This window comes from Hordeum vulgare, chromosome 4H, assembly GCF_904849725.1.
Source record: "Hordeum vulgare subsp. vulgare chromosome 4H, MorexV3_pseudomolecules_assembly, whole genome shotgun sequence".
NCBI classification, from domain to species: domain Eukaryota; kingdom Viridiplantae; phylum Streptophyta; class Magnoliopsida; order Poales; family Poaceae; genus Hordeum; species Hordeum vulgare.
The window spans coordinates 499294405-499307606 of record NC_058521.1 but is presented as its reverse complement, the minus strand read 5'-3'; positions in this window follow the sequence as shown (position 1 = coordinate 499307606).

Sequence of the window (13202 nt, the reverse complement as noted above, 5' to 3'; positions counted from 1 at the left end):
GAATGAGATACTTGATATCTTCTATAATGGACTTACCGATGCTTCTAAAGACCACCTAGATAGTTGTGCCGGTAGTGTTTTTAGGGAACGAACCGTAGAACAAGCTGAGATTCTACTGAATAACATCATGTGCAATGAGAATGCTTGGACTATTCCCGAACCACCTCCTAAGCCAACTCTGAAGAAAAGAGGTATTCTGTTCCTCAGTCCTGAAGATATGCAAGAAGCCAAGAAATCTATGCGAGAGAAAGGCATTAAATCTGAAGATGTCAAAAATCTACCACCTATCGAAGAGATCCATGGTCTCGATAACCCAATACAGGTAGTATAAGTAAATTCTCTGTGTAGTTTTGATGAGAGTGATATTCCTTTTGATAAACCTGCTAGCTTATGCATGGATGAATTTGATAACTTTGTTGCCAAACAACAGAGTTTTCAATGATTATGTTAGCAGACAATTGGAAAAGGATGCTCGTATGCTTAGTCATTTAAGTACTTGTGTGGACAGAAATGCCAATGATCTTAAGCTTCTGGGTAAGCATGCCTCTATGGTTACTACTCAGGTAGAACAAGTACTTAAAGCTCAAAATGACTTGCTCAATGAGTTGAATGAAAATTCCGTCAGAGTCTTCACTAGAGGTGGTAGAATGACCTAGGAACCTTTGTATCCTGAGGGTCATCCGAAGAGACTAGAACAAGAGTCTCAAGGAGTTAGCACAGATGCACCTAGTCATCCTAGAAAGAAGAAGAAAGATGATAGGAATTTGCATGCTAGCAACCCTGTTGCTGCTACACCTGAGAGTCCAAACGATGCCTTTGTCTCTGATGCTGAAACACAATCTGGTGATGAACATGAGCCTAATGATAATATCAATAGTGATGTTCATGAAGATGCTCAGGCTAGCAATGATAAGGATGTGGAGATTGAACCTAGTGTTGATCTTGATAACCCACAACCTAAGAATCAGAGATACAATAAGAATGACCTCGCTGCTAGGAAGCATGGTAAAGAAAGGGAACCATGGGTTCAGAAACCTATGCCCTTTCCTCCCAAACCATCCAAGAAAAAGGATGATGAGGATTTTGAGCGATTCGTTGAGATGATCAGACCTGTCTTTCTGCAGATGCATTTGACGGACATGCTCAAGATGTCTCCGTATGCTAAGTACATGAAAGATATTGTGACTAATAAGAGGAGGATACCTGATCTTGAGATCTCCGCCATGCTTGCCAATTACACTTTCAAGGGTGGAACTCCGAAGAAACTAGGTGATCCCGGTGTACCCACTATACCTTGCTCCATTAAGGGCAACTACGTTAGAACTGTGTTATGCGACCTTGGAGCCGGTGTTAGTGTTATGCCTCTCTCTCTATTTATCGTAGACTTGAAGTGGATAAGTTGACACCCACTGAAATCTCTCTGCAAATGGCCGACAAATCAACTGCTTTCCCTATCGGCATTTGCGAGGATGTGCCTGTTGTGGTTGCTAACACCACTATCTTAACAGACTTTGTTATCTTGGATATTCCCGAGGACGATGCCATGGCTGTCATCCTCGGAAGTCCCTTTTTAAACACTGTAGGGGATGTTATAGATTGCAACAAAGGCAATGTCACTTTCCATGTCAACGGTAATGAGCATACGGTGCACTTTCTGAAGAAACAATATCGAGTACATTGCATCAATGCTATCGAAAAGCTTCATCGATTCTTATCGGGAGCTTTGAATGCCCTGTTCCTCGTGTCAAGTTGAAGTATGATTTGCTTGTTGGGGAGATTCACATCCCCATTGAGGTGAACTAGTGACTATTCGAAAATTCTCCGTTCTCTTTTGCGATTCAAGAAAGTTTTGTCGAGGGGATTTGATCAACCCCATTGACGGATTTATTTCGATGACCATGAGATGGATGAATCGAGGAGTCACAAACCTATGTTCCAAGCTTTCACCTTCGGTTGCTTAGAAGAAAAATGATAGATTTAGTTTAGTTTTCCCTGTTTTCTGTTTTAGCGTCCGGTGAAAAAATACCCCGAAAATAAAAGTTCTCCGAACGCTGTGAAAATCTAGTATGATTTTTTTTGGAATGTTTGAAAAATACTGGGAAAAAGAGTCTGTCTGGGTGCCACACCAGTGGGCCACAAGCCCTAGGGGCGCGGGCACCCCCTGGCCGCGCCACCCAGGCTTTTGGGGCCCACAGGAACCCCCTCCACTCATTCTTGCTCTCATCCACTTCTCCTACCTCCAGAAAAAATCGTTTCGCAGCTCAAACCCGTGTTCTTGCTCCTCTTGCTCGGATTTTCGATCTCCTTGCTCAAATCACCGTTCTCCGAACTGTTTTGGGGAAATTACTCCTTGGTAAGTGACTCCTCCATTGGTCCAATTAGTTTTTTCTCTAGTGCCTTATACCTTGCGTATTTTTGCTGCCTTGGTGACCATGTTCTTGAGCTTTGCATGATGATTCTAGCTGGTCCCAAGTAGTTTGATGCGTAATATGGTTTCTAGGCACTTGTGGGAGTAGTTGCTACGAGTTTCATTGAGCCTTATTCACTTTTCCTTAGAGTCACTAAAAATTTCAGAGATAGAAAAGGGAAAAGACGAGGAGGTTCTTAAGAGGCTCGTCAAGCCGTGACCCCAAGGATGATGGGAGTGAGAAGAAGCCCAAGTATCCGGTCCCTTGAGTCGCAGAAGTTCGAGCGTGCGAGTGGCCAAGCGACGTGTTCTTACGCGCCGCTGGAATTTATGAGGACTTTTATCACTTGGTGGAAAATGCAGGCCTTACCGCCTTCCTTGAAGATAAGTGTTCGCAATACCTCCTCCTCACTAATATCTTCGTACAAAGCTTTAACTTCTATCCGAGGAAGAATCCTCCTATGGTTGATTTTAAACTTTATGATGTCCCCCAGCGCATGTCACTCCAGGATTTTTGCAATGTTTGCAAATTACCTTATGTTGGGGATATTCATGAACCTCGTCCACGGGACTTGGAAGCTTTTATCGGTACAATTGTTGTAGGAGAGGAGAGAGGAGTGTCTTGCGCTAGAGCTGCTAGCATTCATTTTCCTGTGCTTCGGTACTTCTCACTATTTGTGGGAAAATGTTTGATTGGTCATGGGAAAGCTGGGTCACTTAGTTCCCCAGATCTTGCGGTATTGCGCGAAGCCCTTTATAACGATAAAACTTATAGTTGGGCGCTATAGTAGCTCAACGGTTGAAACTTAACCGTTCTAAAGGTGTTGTCTATGGAGGTATCTATGCTACCCGTCTTGCTAGACACTTTGAGATACCCATTAGACTGGAGATATATAGGTTCCCGAGAGATATCTAGATTACGATAGCATGGTTCGCCATGACTTTCTTGATAGAGATATAGGTGGAAGGATGATTTATAACCTGGTATTTAGTCAGGGTACTCGTGAGACTATTACTTTGCCTGCTCCTTCTTTTTTCAATCTTCATGCAGGCAGGTACACTATTATGCCCTTAGACATCTACGCATATTGGGGCCTAGCCCAACCACAGGTCCCGTGCCCGAGCCACCAGTCGAGTACCAGACGCCGGTTTATCAGTGGGAGCCGGAGGATCTCACACAGCAGTGGCATCCTCAGTCCATTCTGGAGTACCCCGGAGCTGGTTATTTCCCTCCTTGGGAGCAGACCAAGTTAGGCCAAAAGTCTAAGCTTGGGGGAGTACGTGTTCTCACCGACTTTACATTCCTGCTTATGCTTTCACTTTGTTCGTTTGTGTTCACACTTTGCCACTGTATCATCCATGCTAGTTTATTTTCTTTTTCTCATTTTCTTTTCGTGTGTCTGTCTAGTTTGAGAAAAACCAAAAAGATTTTCTTTTCTTCTTTTGCTTGTTGGGAGCTTTCCCGTGTAGATAGTTTTCTTTTTCTTTCGGTCAAGGTAGAAGATATTGGTTACAATGTTTAGTGGCTCTTACATGCATACCTGTTTAGCTTTCAAAGAGCCATATTACTTTGTCTTCTCCTTTGTGTCTGCCTGCAGATTCCAGATTTAGTCCAATGCACGAGCACACTTATTATTGATCACATCGTTTGATCGTGCAAGTGAAAGGCAATAATGACGATATATGATGAAGTGACTGAGCTTGGAAAAGCTGGTATGAACTCGACCTATTTTGTTTTTGTAAATATGACTAGCTCATCATGCCTGATTCAGCCTTGTTGTGAGAGAAACATGTTTGCAATGACAACTTAGAGATCATAGTTGCTTATGCCATGCTTATTTAGCTAGGAGCTTATAATGGTTTGTCTTGGATGCCCACATGAATGTTGAGATGACTGTGATGTAGTATGATAGGATGGTATCCTCCTTTGAATGTTTCAAGTGGCTTGACTTGGCGCATGTTCACGCATGTAGTTGAAACAAAATCAACATAGCCTCTATGATGTTCATGTTCATGGTGATTTGTGTCCTACTCATGCTTGCACTCAATGTTAGTTAATCTCAATGCATTTTGATGACTGTTGTCGCTCTCTAGTTGGTCGCTTCCGAGTCTTTTGCTAGCCGTCACTTGTACTAAGCGGGAATAATGCTTGTGCATCCACCTCCATAAACCCAAAGTTGTGCAATATGAGTCCACCATACCTACCTATGTGAGGTATCTACCTGTCGTTCCAAGTAAATTTGCGTGTGCCACTCCCTAAATCGTCAAGAAATAATATGTTTTGCGTGCCCGAACCGCTCATGTGGTGACAGGGGGCTATTGGTATCTTCCATGCTAGGCGTGTTATCCTCGATATGTGTTTATTCACTATCATTCACAAGAAAGGGGTCGGTAATTGGAATTCCCAGTTCCATGCTCAAATCGAAAAGATAATTGCAAACCAAACTCCCCCAGGATTGATGTTGGTATGGACGGTACCCGCGGATTCAGCTAGCCCTGTAGTGTGATTGATTGGTGGTGGGCGAGTCAAAACTTTACTTTTCTGTTTGGGAACCGCCTATAGCATGTGTAGCGTGAAAGATGTTGAGAACTCTTAGTCATTGCGTTGACAATGAAAGTATGCCACCCAAAATTATTATCTCTGTTTTCAAAGCTTGAGCTCTGGCACCTCTGCAAATCAATGCTCCCCTCTGCGAAGGGCCTGTCTATTTATGTCCTAGTTGAGTCATCCTCCTCTTACAAAAGCACCAATTAGAGAGCACTGTGTCATTTTTATGCTTTGCTTTTAACAGTGTTGAGTATGACTATGACTGGATCTTCATTGCCTTGAATTACAATGTGTAGTCAGCCCTTGGTCTTTTAAGGTGCTCTGCATTTATGTTTTGCGGTCTCAGAAAGAGCTAGCGAGATACCATCTATTCGTACTGCTTCAGGTTGTTTTGATTGAAGTGTTGACGTTTGAGACTTATTATTATTTGCTCGCTAGTTGATTATGCCGTTGATATGAGTTTACCGTGAGACCTAGATGTCATTTGCTTATGTGGTTTGATTGTGATGTTGTTGAAATTCTGCTTATGAGTTAGACATAGTTGCAACAACAAGATCAAACAGAGTTCGTCAAAGTTTTTCTTTTGTCTCTCTCAGTTTGTCAACTGAGTTGCTTGAGGACAAGCAAGGCTTTAAGCTTGGGGGGAGTTGATACATCTCCGTCGTATCTACTTTTCCGAACTCTTTTGCCCCTATTTTGGACTCTAATTTGCATGATTTGAATGGAACTAACCTGGACTGACGCTGTTTTCAGCAGAATTGCCATGGTGTTGTTTTTGTAAAGAAATAAAAGTTCTTGGAACGTCCTGAAAATTTACGGAGATTTTTTCTGGAATAAAAGAAAAATACCTGCGCAAAGATCCACCGGAGGGGGCGTGCTAGTGGGCCACAAGCCCACAGGCCGCGACCACCCCCTATGGCCGCGCCATGCAGGCTTGTGGGGCCCACGTGGCACCACCGCCCCTAATCTCAGCTCTATATCTTCCGTCTCGCCCGGAAAAAAATCAGAGAGAAGGTTTCATTGCGTTTTGCGATACGGAGGCGCCTCCACATCCTCTTCTTCATCTGGAGGGCAGATCTGGAGTCCGTTTCGGGCTCCGGAGAGGGGAAATCGTCGCCATTGTCATCATCAACCTTTCTCCATCGACAATTCCATGATGATCTTCATCGTTCGTGAGTAATCTCATCGTAGGCTTGCTGGACAGTGATGAGTTGGATGAGATCTATCATGTAATCGAGTTAGTTTTTGACGAGGATTGATCCCTAGTATCCACTATGTTCTAGATTGATGTTGCTACTACTTGGCTATGCTTAATTCTTGTCACTAGGGCCCGAGTGCCATGATTTCAGATCTGGACCTATTATGTTGTCGCCAATATAAGTGTGTTTTAGATCCTATCTTGCAAGTTGTAGTCTCCAACTATGCGTTATGACCTGGCAACCCCGGAGTGACAATAGCCGGAACCACTCCCGGAGATGACCATAGTATGAGGAGTTCATGTATTCACCGCGTGTTAATGCGTTGGTCCGGTTCTTTATTAAAAGGAGAACCTTAATATCCCGTAGTTTCCATTAGGACCCCGCTCCTATGGGAGGGATGGACAATAGATGTCATGCAAGTTCTTTTCCCTAAGCACGTATGACTACATACAGAATACATGCCTACATTAGATGGATGAACGGGAGCTAGTTACATATCTCTCCGTGTTATAGCTGTTACATGATGAATCATATCCTTCATACTCATCCATCACCGATCCACTGCCTACGAGTCTTTTACTACTGGTCCTCGCTACGTTACTTTGCCTAGGCTTGTCCCTTGCAACAAAAGGGATTGGGCCACTTTGCTGCTACTCTTGCTGCTGCTGTCACTACTGTTGTTACTTGTTACTTTGCTGCTGCTGCTACTACTGTTCCTTACTGCTCCGTTGTTACTTGTTGCAAGACTTTGTTGGCACCGACATCCCGTCAACAAGGCTTTTTACTGGTGCCATTGGTACAACAGTTAGGAATAGTCTGCCGTCAACAGATCGTTTCTCGCACCGTTGCTATCATACTACTTTGCTACTGATACTTTGCTTGCCGACACTAATCTTTCAGGTGTGGTTGAATCTGACACATTCAACTGCTAATACTTGAGAATATTCTTTCGCTTCCCATCGTGCGAACCAACAAATTTGGGTTGAATATTCTACCCTCGAAAACTGCTACGATCCCATACGCTTGTGGGACATCACTCGCATCATCATTAATGACGACATCCGTGCGTGGGACATTTTTGTCCCTGGGAAGATCTTCGCATTCAGCATCGTCGTGCCACATGCCTTTATGATTGGTCGCCTAGTTCGGGTCGGAAACTAGGCCCCCGATCAAGAGATCAGGTTCGAGAACTTAGAGTTCGTCACCGATCCCTAGGGAGACCTTATTCTAAGAACACATTTCAACTTCGATGCTTCGACATCTAGGAAGGCGGGTCTCATCCTCGAGACAACTCCCGACTAGGCTCCGGCCTCAAGGTCCGAGCCAGACGCTTTATGTAGATCATCGTCACGTGAACACAAATCTCGCACATCTCCAAATATTCCAACGACAACGATGCCTTGGGTTGGCCCCATGGATTCCAAAAGCATGGACACCGTGAATGTCAAGGAATTAGACAAGCTACTTGGCTAAATTCGGGCAATGGGAGTATCCCATGACCAACCGTCGATCTACGACCAGATCGGGATCAGACCTGATGATAGGGAAATCCATATCCCACCTATCACACACTTGATCGCCACTATTGAGGAACCAGTGGGAGGTTCGCCCTCACGATCACCGGAAATCAAAACCATCTATGTCCCGGTATACGGTAACCCGGACTCTCCATGCGATATAGAAATTGAGTTACGCCCTCAATTCAATTTGGAAGACAAGTGATCGTGTTTGGCCAGCCGTCCAGACTCCGAACTCGACGCTCTAAACTCCTCATTGGTATCGGATACGATTGGCGATACCAGAGGCATGGTGTTTTGTTGAGACACCAATTTTTTTCCACCCGCCTCCCAATCTAGGCACCATCTCAGCATCTTAGAAAGGCCTAGTATGCGGGACCTCCGCCACGTCCGGCCAAAGCCAGGGGAAAGAATCCAACACTTTTGGGCTAGATTTCTACTGACCACAAACAAAATACCGGATTCCAATGGCTACGATATTATAGACATATTCCGGCAAACCTACCACGATGAGGGAATCCTAAATTCCCTTGTCCAACGCTGCATACAAAGCCTTACTGAGCTTTCTACATTTATACGTAAATAATGTGCCATGGAAAGCACCTGGCAGTCTGAGCAACTGCAAGTGGAATCAATCCATATAGAGCAGCCGAGAGAAGCTCGGAGGAAGCACGCGCCCCAACAATGACTAATCAATTGCAGGCCCTCGAGGAAGAAGAATAAACCCCTTGACGGATCCCAAACCATTCTTGATAAACTACTAGACAACCCATGTCCTATACATTCCGCATTACCCAACACCGGCTCGACTCGCATGCTCCGAGCTCGTTGGGTCGTCATGTAGGTGGCCAAAAGCAGAGAGGCTATCCTCGGGACCCAGCAACCGCAAGGGCGTTCATCCAAACTATTACACAATAGTTTACGAGACCTTCTCCTCAAATAATCAAAGGAAAAGAGCTCTTCAAGACACCGACCAGATATTCCTGGTGGAAACAGTAAACTCTTGGACAAACACACCTATAACCTTCACGGAGGAAGACCAGCCTGGAATACGTTCTAACCAAACACCTACCGCACTAGTCCTCAATCCCATTGTAGATGTTTTTAAACTATCCAAGGTACTAATGGACGGTGACAATGTCTTAAACCTCATTTATGAGGATACTTTATACAAAATGCAGTTCGACACATTTCACGTCGAACGGAGCAGCACAACCTTTCGAGGAATTATCCCCTGAAGAGAAGCGCGATGCACACGCCGAGTCTCCATCGATGTAGTATTTGGCACCTACGAGAATTATAGGTCCTAAGAACTCATCTTTCATATCGTACCCTTCAAAAGAGGCTATCTCGCTCTTTTGAGACGAGAGACCTTCACCAGATTTCTGGCCATACCACATTATGGGTACATGAAACTCAAAATTCCCGGGCCTAACGACATCATTACCCTCACAAGTGACCCAGATAGGGCTTTGTGGGCTGAGAATAAAACCATAACGCTCGCCCTCGAGGCACGTTTGGAGGCCTTTGCGGCTGAAGAACTCACCGAACTAAGATAGGTAGTCGACAGGGATGATGTAACTCTTAGCAAGAGGCCCAAGTCTACATTCGTCAAGCCCGATAACAAAATAGTCAAAATTCAAGTTCACCAGACATACCCCAATAAAACAACATCCATCGGAGCAAAACCCGACCCTATGGTCGATGAAGCATTGCACACATTCTTACAAGAAAATTGGGATATATTCGTGTGGCACCCTTCACACATGCGAGAAATTCCACTAAGACTGGCTGAGCACATCTTGAAGATAATCGACAGCTTCAAATTCATCAAACAAACGTTGTGACGCTTCTCCGAGCCCATGCGTCAAGCCATGCGTACCGAACTAGCAAAATTGCTCGAAGCCAGATTCATTCAAGACATCAAACACCCCGAGTGGTTGGCAAACTTGGTCATGGTCCCAAAGAAGGACAAATCCTAGTGGCTATGCGTCGATTTCAAAGATCTCAATAAAGCTTCCCTAAGGATCCATTCCCTTTACCTCACCTTGACCAAATTATCGATGCCATCGCCGGACACGACTTACTCTGTTTCCTTCACGCCTACTCCGAATACCATCAAATAAAGATGAAGGAATCCAATCAGACTACAACTACTTTCATCACAACCCACGGGCCATTATACTTCAACACAATGTCATTTGGGTTAAAAACGCATGTGCGACATATCAACGAATGATTCAGACATGCCTCGAAAAACAAATCGGCAAGACAGTTGAGGCATACGTGGATGACGTGGTCATCAAGACCAAACACGTCACTCAACTGGTGGACGACTGCTACTGCAACAAAAGACCTTCCAACGGCGCCAGAAATAGGCACGTCGATGGGAGAATACTTGGCTTGATCTTTCTGCTGCGGTTACGTCTTAAGGGACTTCCTAGGCAAGTATGCAAAGGATTTCCCCCGTGGCCTTGGAGCCTTGCGTTGGTGTTCCCTCGAAGCAGAAAGGGTGATGTAGCGTAGCGGTGGTAAGTATTTCCCTCAGTTTGAGAACCAAGGTATCAATCTAGTGGAGGAGTATCTCAAGATCCTGCACAAACACAAAAGCTTGCTCCCAACGCTATGAAGGGGTTGTCAATCCCTTATAGATTGTTTGCCAAGTGAGAACTAAAAGCAACAAAGTAACAAAGGAAAGTAAAAGCGGAGATGTAAACGATGGATGTGAATAGACCCGGGGGCAAAGTCGTGACGATATCTATTCAATGATTATTTCTATAGGCATCACGTCCAAAACAAGTAGACCGATACTGTCTGCATCTACTACTATTACTCCACACGTCGACCGCTATCCAGCATGCATCTAGTGTATTAAGTTCATAAGAACAGAGTAACGCCTTAAGCAAGATGACATGATGTAGAGGGATAATCAAACCAATGATAAAAACCCCATCTTTTTACCCTTGATGGCAACTACTTGATGTGTGCCTTGCTGCCCCTACTGTCACTGGGAAAGGTCACCACATGGCAGAACCCAAAACCAAGCACTTCTCCCATTGCAAGAATCATAGATCTAGTTGGCCGAACAAGACCCAAGACTCGGAGAGAATTACAAGGATATCAAATCATGCATATAAGAAATCAGCAAAGACTCAAATATATATCATAGATAATCTGATGACAAATCCACAATTCATCGGATCTCGACAAACACACCGCCAAAGAAGATTACATCAGATAGATCTCCATGAAGATCATGGAGAACTTTGTATTGAAGTTCCAAGAGAGAAGAATCCATCTAGCTACTAACTACGGACCCGTAGGTCTGAAGTGAACTACTCACGAGTCATTGGATGGGCGATGATGATGATGAAGAAGCCCTCCAACTCCAAAGTCCCCTCCGGCAGGGTGCCGAGAAGGGTCTCCAGATGAGATCTTGCGGAAACGGAAGCTTGCGGCGGCGGAAAATTTCCGAGGCTCCCCTGATTTTTTGCAGAAAATTTGGGAATTTATAGGCCAAAAACCTAGGTCAGGGGGTGGCTAGGGAGGCCACAAGCCTGCCCACCGCCGCCTCCCCCTGGTGGCAGAGTGGGGGCTTGTGGGCTCCCTGGAGCCCACCTGGCTTGGCCCAAAAGCCCCCTGGTCTTCTTCCGCTCGGGAAAAACTCATTTCAGGGTTTTTTCTTCCGCCTGGACTCCGTTCCAAAATCAGATCTGAAAAGAGTCAAAAACACGGAAAAAACAGGAACTGGCACTTGGCACTGAATTAATAAGTTAGTCCCAAAAAAGATATAAAAGGTACATAAAACAACCAAAGAAGACAAGATAACGGCGTGAAACCATCAAAAATTATAGATACGTTTGAGACGTATCAACGACCTCCGACAAACCTTTGACAATCTCCGGGATATGACATACGACTCAATTCGGAGAAGTGTGTCTGCGGTGTTCTCGTAGGTAAACTGCTCGTTTTCATCGTCTCTCATCGAGGAATAGAGGCCAATCCGGCAAAAATCCAAGCTCTATCCCACTTGGCGATCCCGGTGGACTTAAAACACGTACAAAAACTAGCGGGCTATGTGGCGCCTTTAAGCCACTTCATTTCTTGCTTCGGCGAGAAGGCACTACCGCTCTGTCGATTACTCAAGTGAACCAAAAACTTCGAGTGACCTAAGAAGCAACAACAGCCATGGAGGAAATTAAAACATTGCTAGCCAGCAACCCAATACGGATAGCACCTACAACATGAGAACCAATCCTATTGTATATATTGGCCACTGACCAGGTTGTCAGCGCACTACTCGTGGTCAAATGAGAGGCGGTTGTCCGCAAACTACGGATATTGAAACCAGTCTACTATGTGTGTGAAGTCTTCACCCCGTGCAAAACTCGCTATCCTCACTACCAGAAGATAGCCTACACAGTCTTTATGGCACCTCGCATGCTCCAACACTACTTTCAAGAGTGTTCGATCACGGCAGCATCTGAGGTGCCCTTGAATGATGTAACTAATAACAAGGACGCCACGAGATGCATAGCTAAATGGGCCATAGAGCTCTTACCTTTTAAAATTATTTAAAAGCCACACCGAGCTATTAAATCTCACGTGTTGGTCGACTTCTTAGCCAAATGGACGAAAACCAAACTCCCAAAAGAGCATAGTACATATTCTCATTGGAAGATGTCCTTTGATGGCTCCAAGACGCTTGCTGGCCTGGGGGTTGGTTGTTGGAAATATGCCCTAGAGGCAACAATAGATTATTTATTATTATACTTCCTTGTTCATAATAATCATTTATTATCCATGCTAGAATTGTATTCATTGGAAACTCAAATACATGTGTGGATACATAGACAACACACCGTCCCTAGTGAGCCTCTAGTTGAGTAGTTCGTTGATCCAAGATGGACAAGGTTTCCTGGCCATAGGCAAGTGTTGTCATTTGATAACGGGATCACATCATTAGGAGAATCATGTGATGGACAAGACCCAAATTGTATACGTAGCATATTGATCGTGTCATTTTATTGCTATTGTTTTCTGCGTGTCAAGTATTTATTCCTATGACCATGAGATCATATAACTCACTGACACCGGATGAATACCTTGTGTGTATCAAACGTCACAACGTAATTGGGTGACTATAAAGGTACTCTACAGGTATCTCCGAAGGTGTCCATTGAGTTAGTATGGATCAAGACTGGGATTTGTCACTCCGTGTGATGGAGAGGTATCTCGGGGCCCACTCGGTAATACAACATCACACACAAGCCTTGCAAGCAATGTGACTAAGTGTAAGTAACGGGATCTTGTATTACGAAACGAGTAAAGAGACTTGCCCGTAACGAGATTGAAATAGGTATGCGGATACCGACAATCAAATCTCGGGCAAGTAACATACCGAAGGACAAAGGGAATGACATACGGGATTATATGAATCCTTGGCACTGAGGTTCAACCGGTAAGGTCTTCAGAGAATATGTTGGATCCAATATGGGCATCCAGCTCCCGCTATTGGATATTGACCGTGG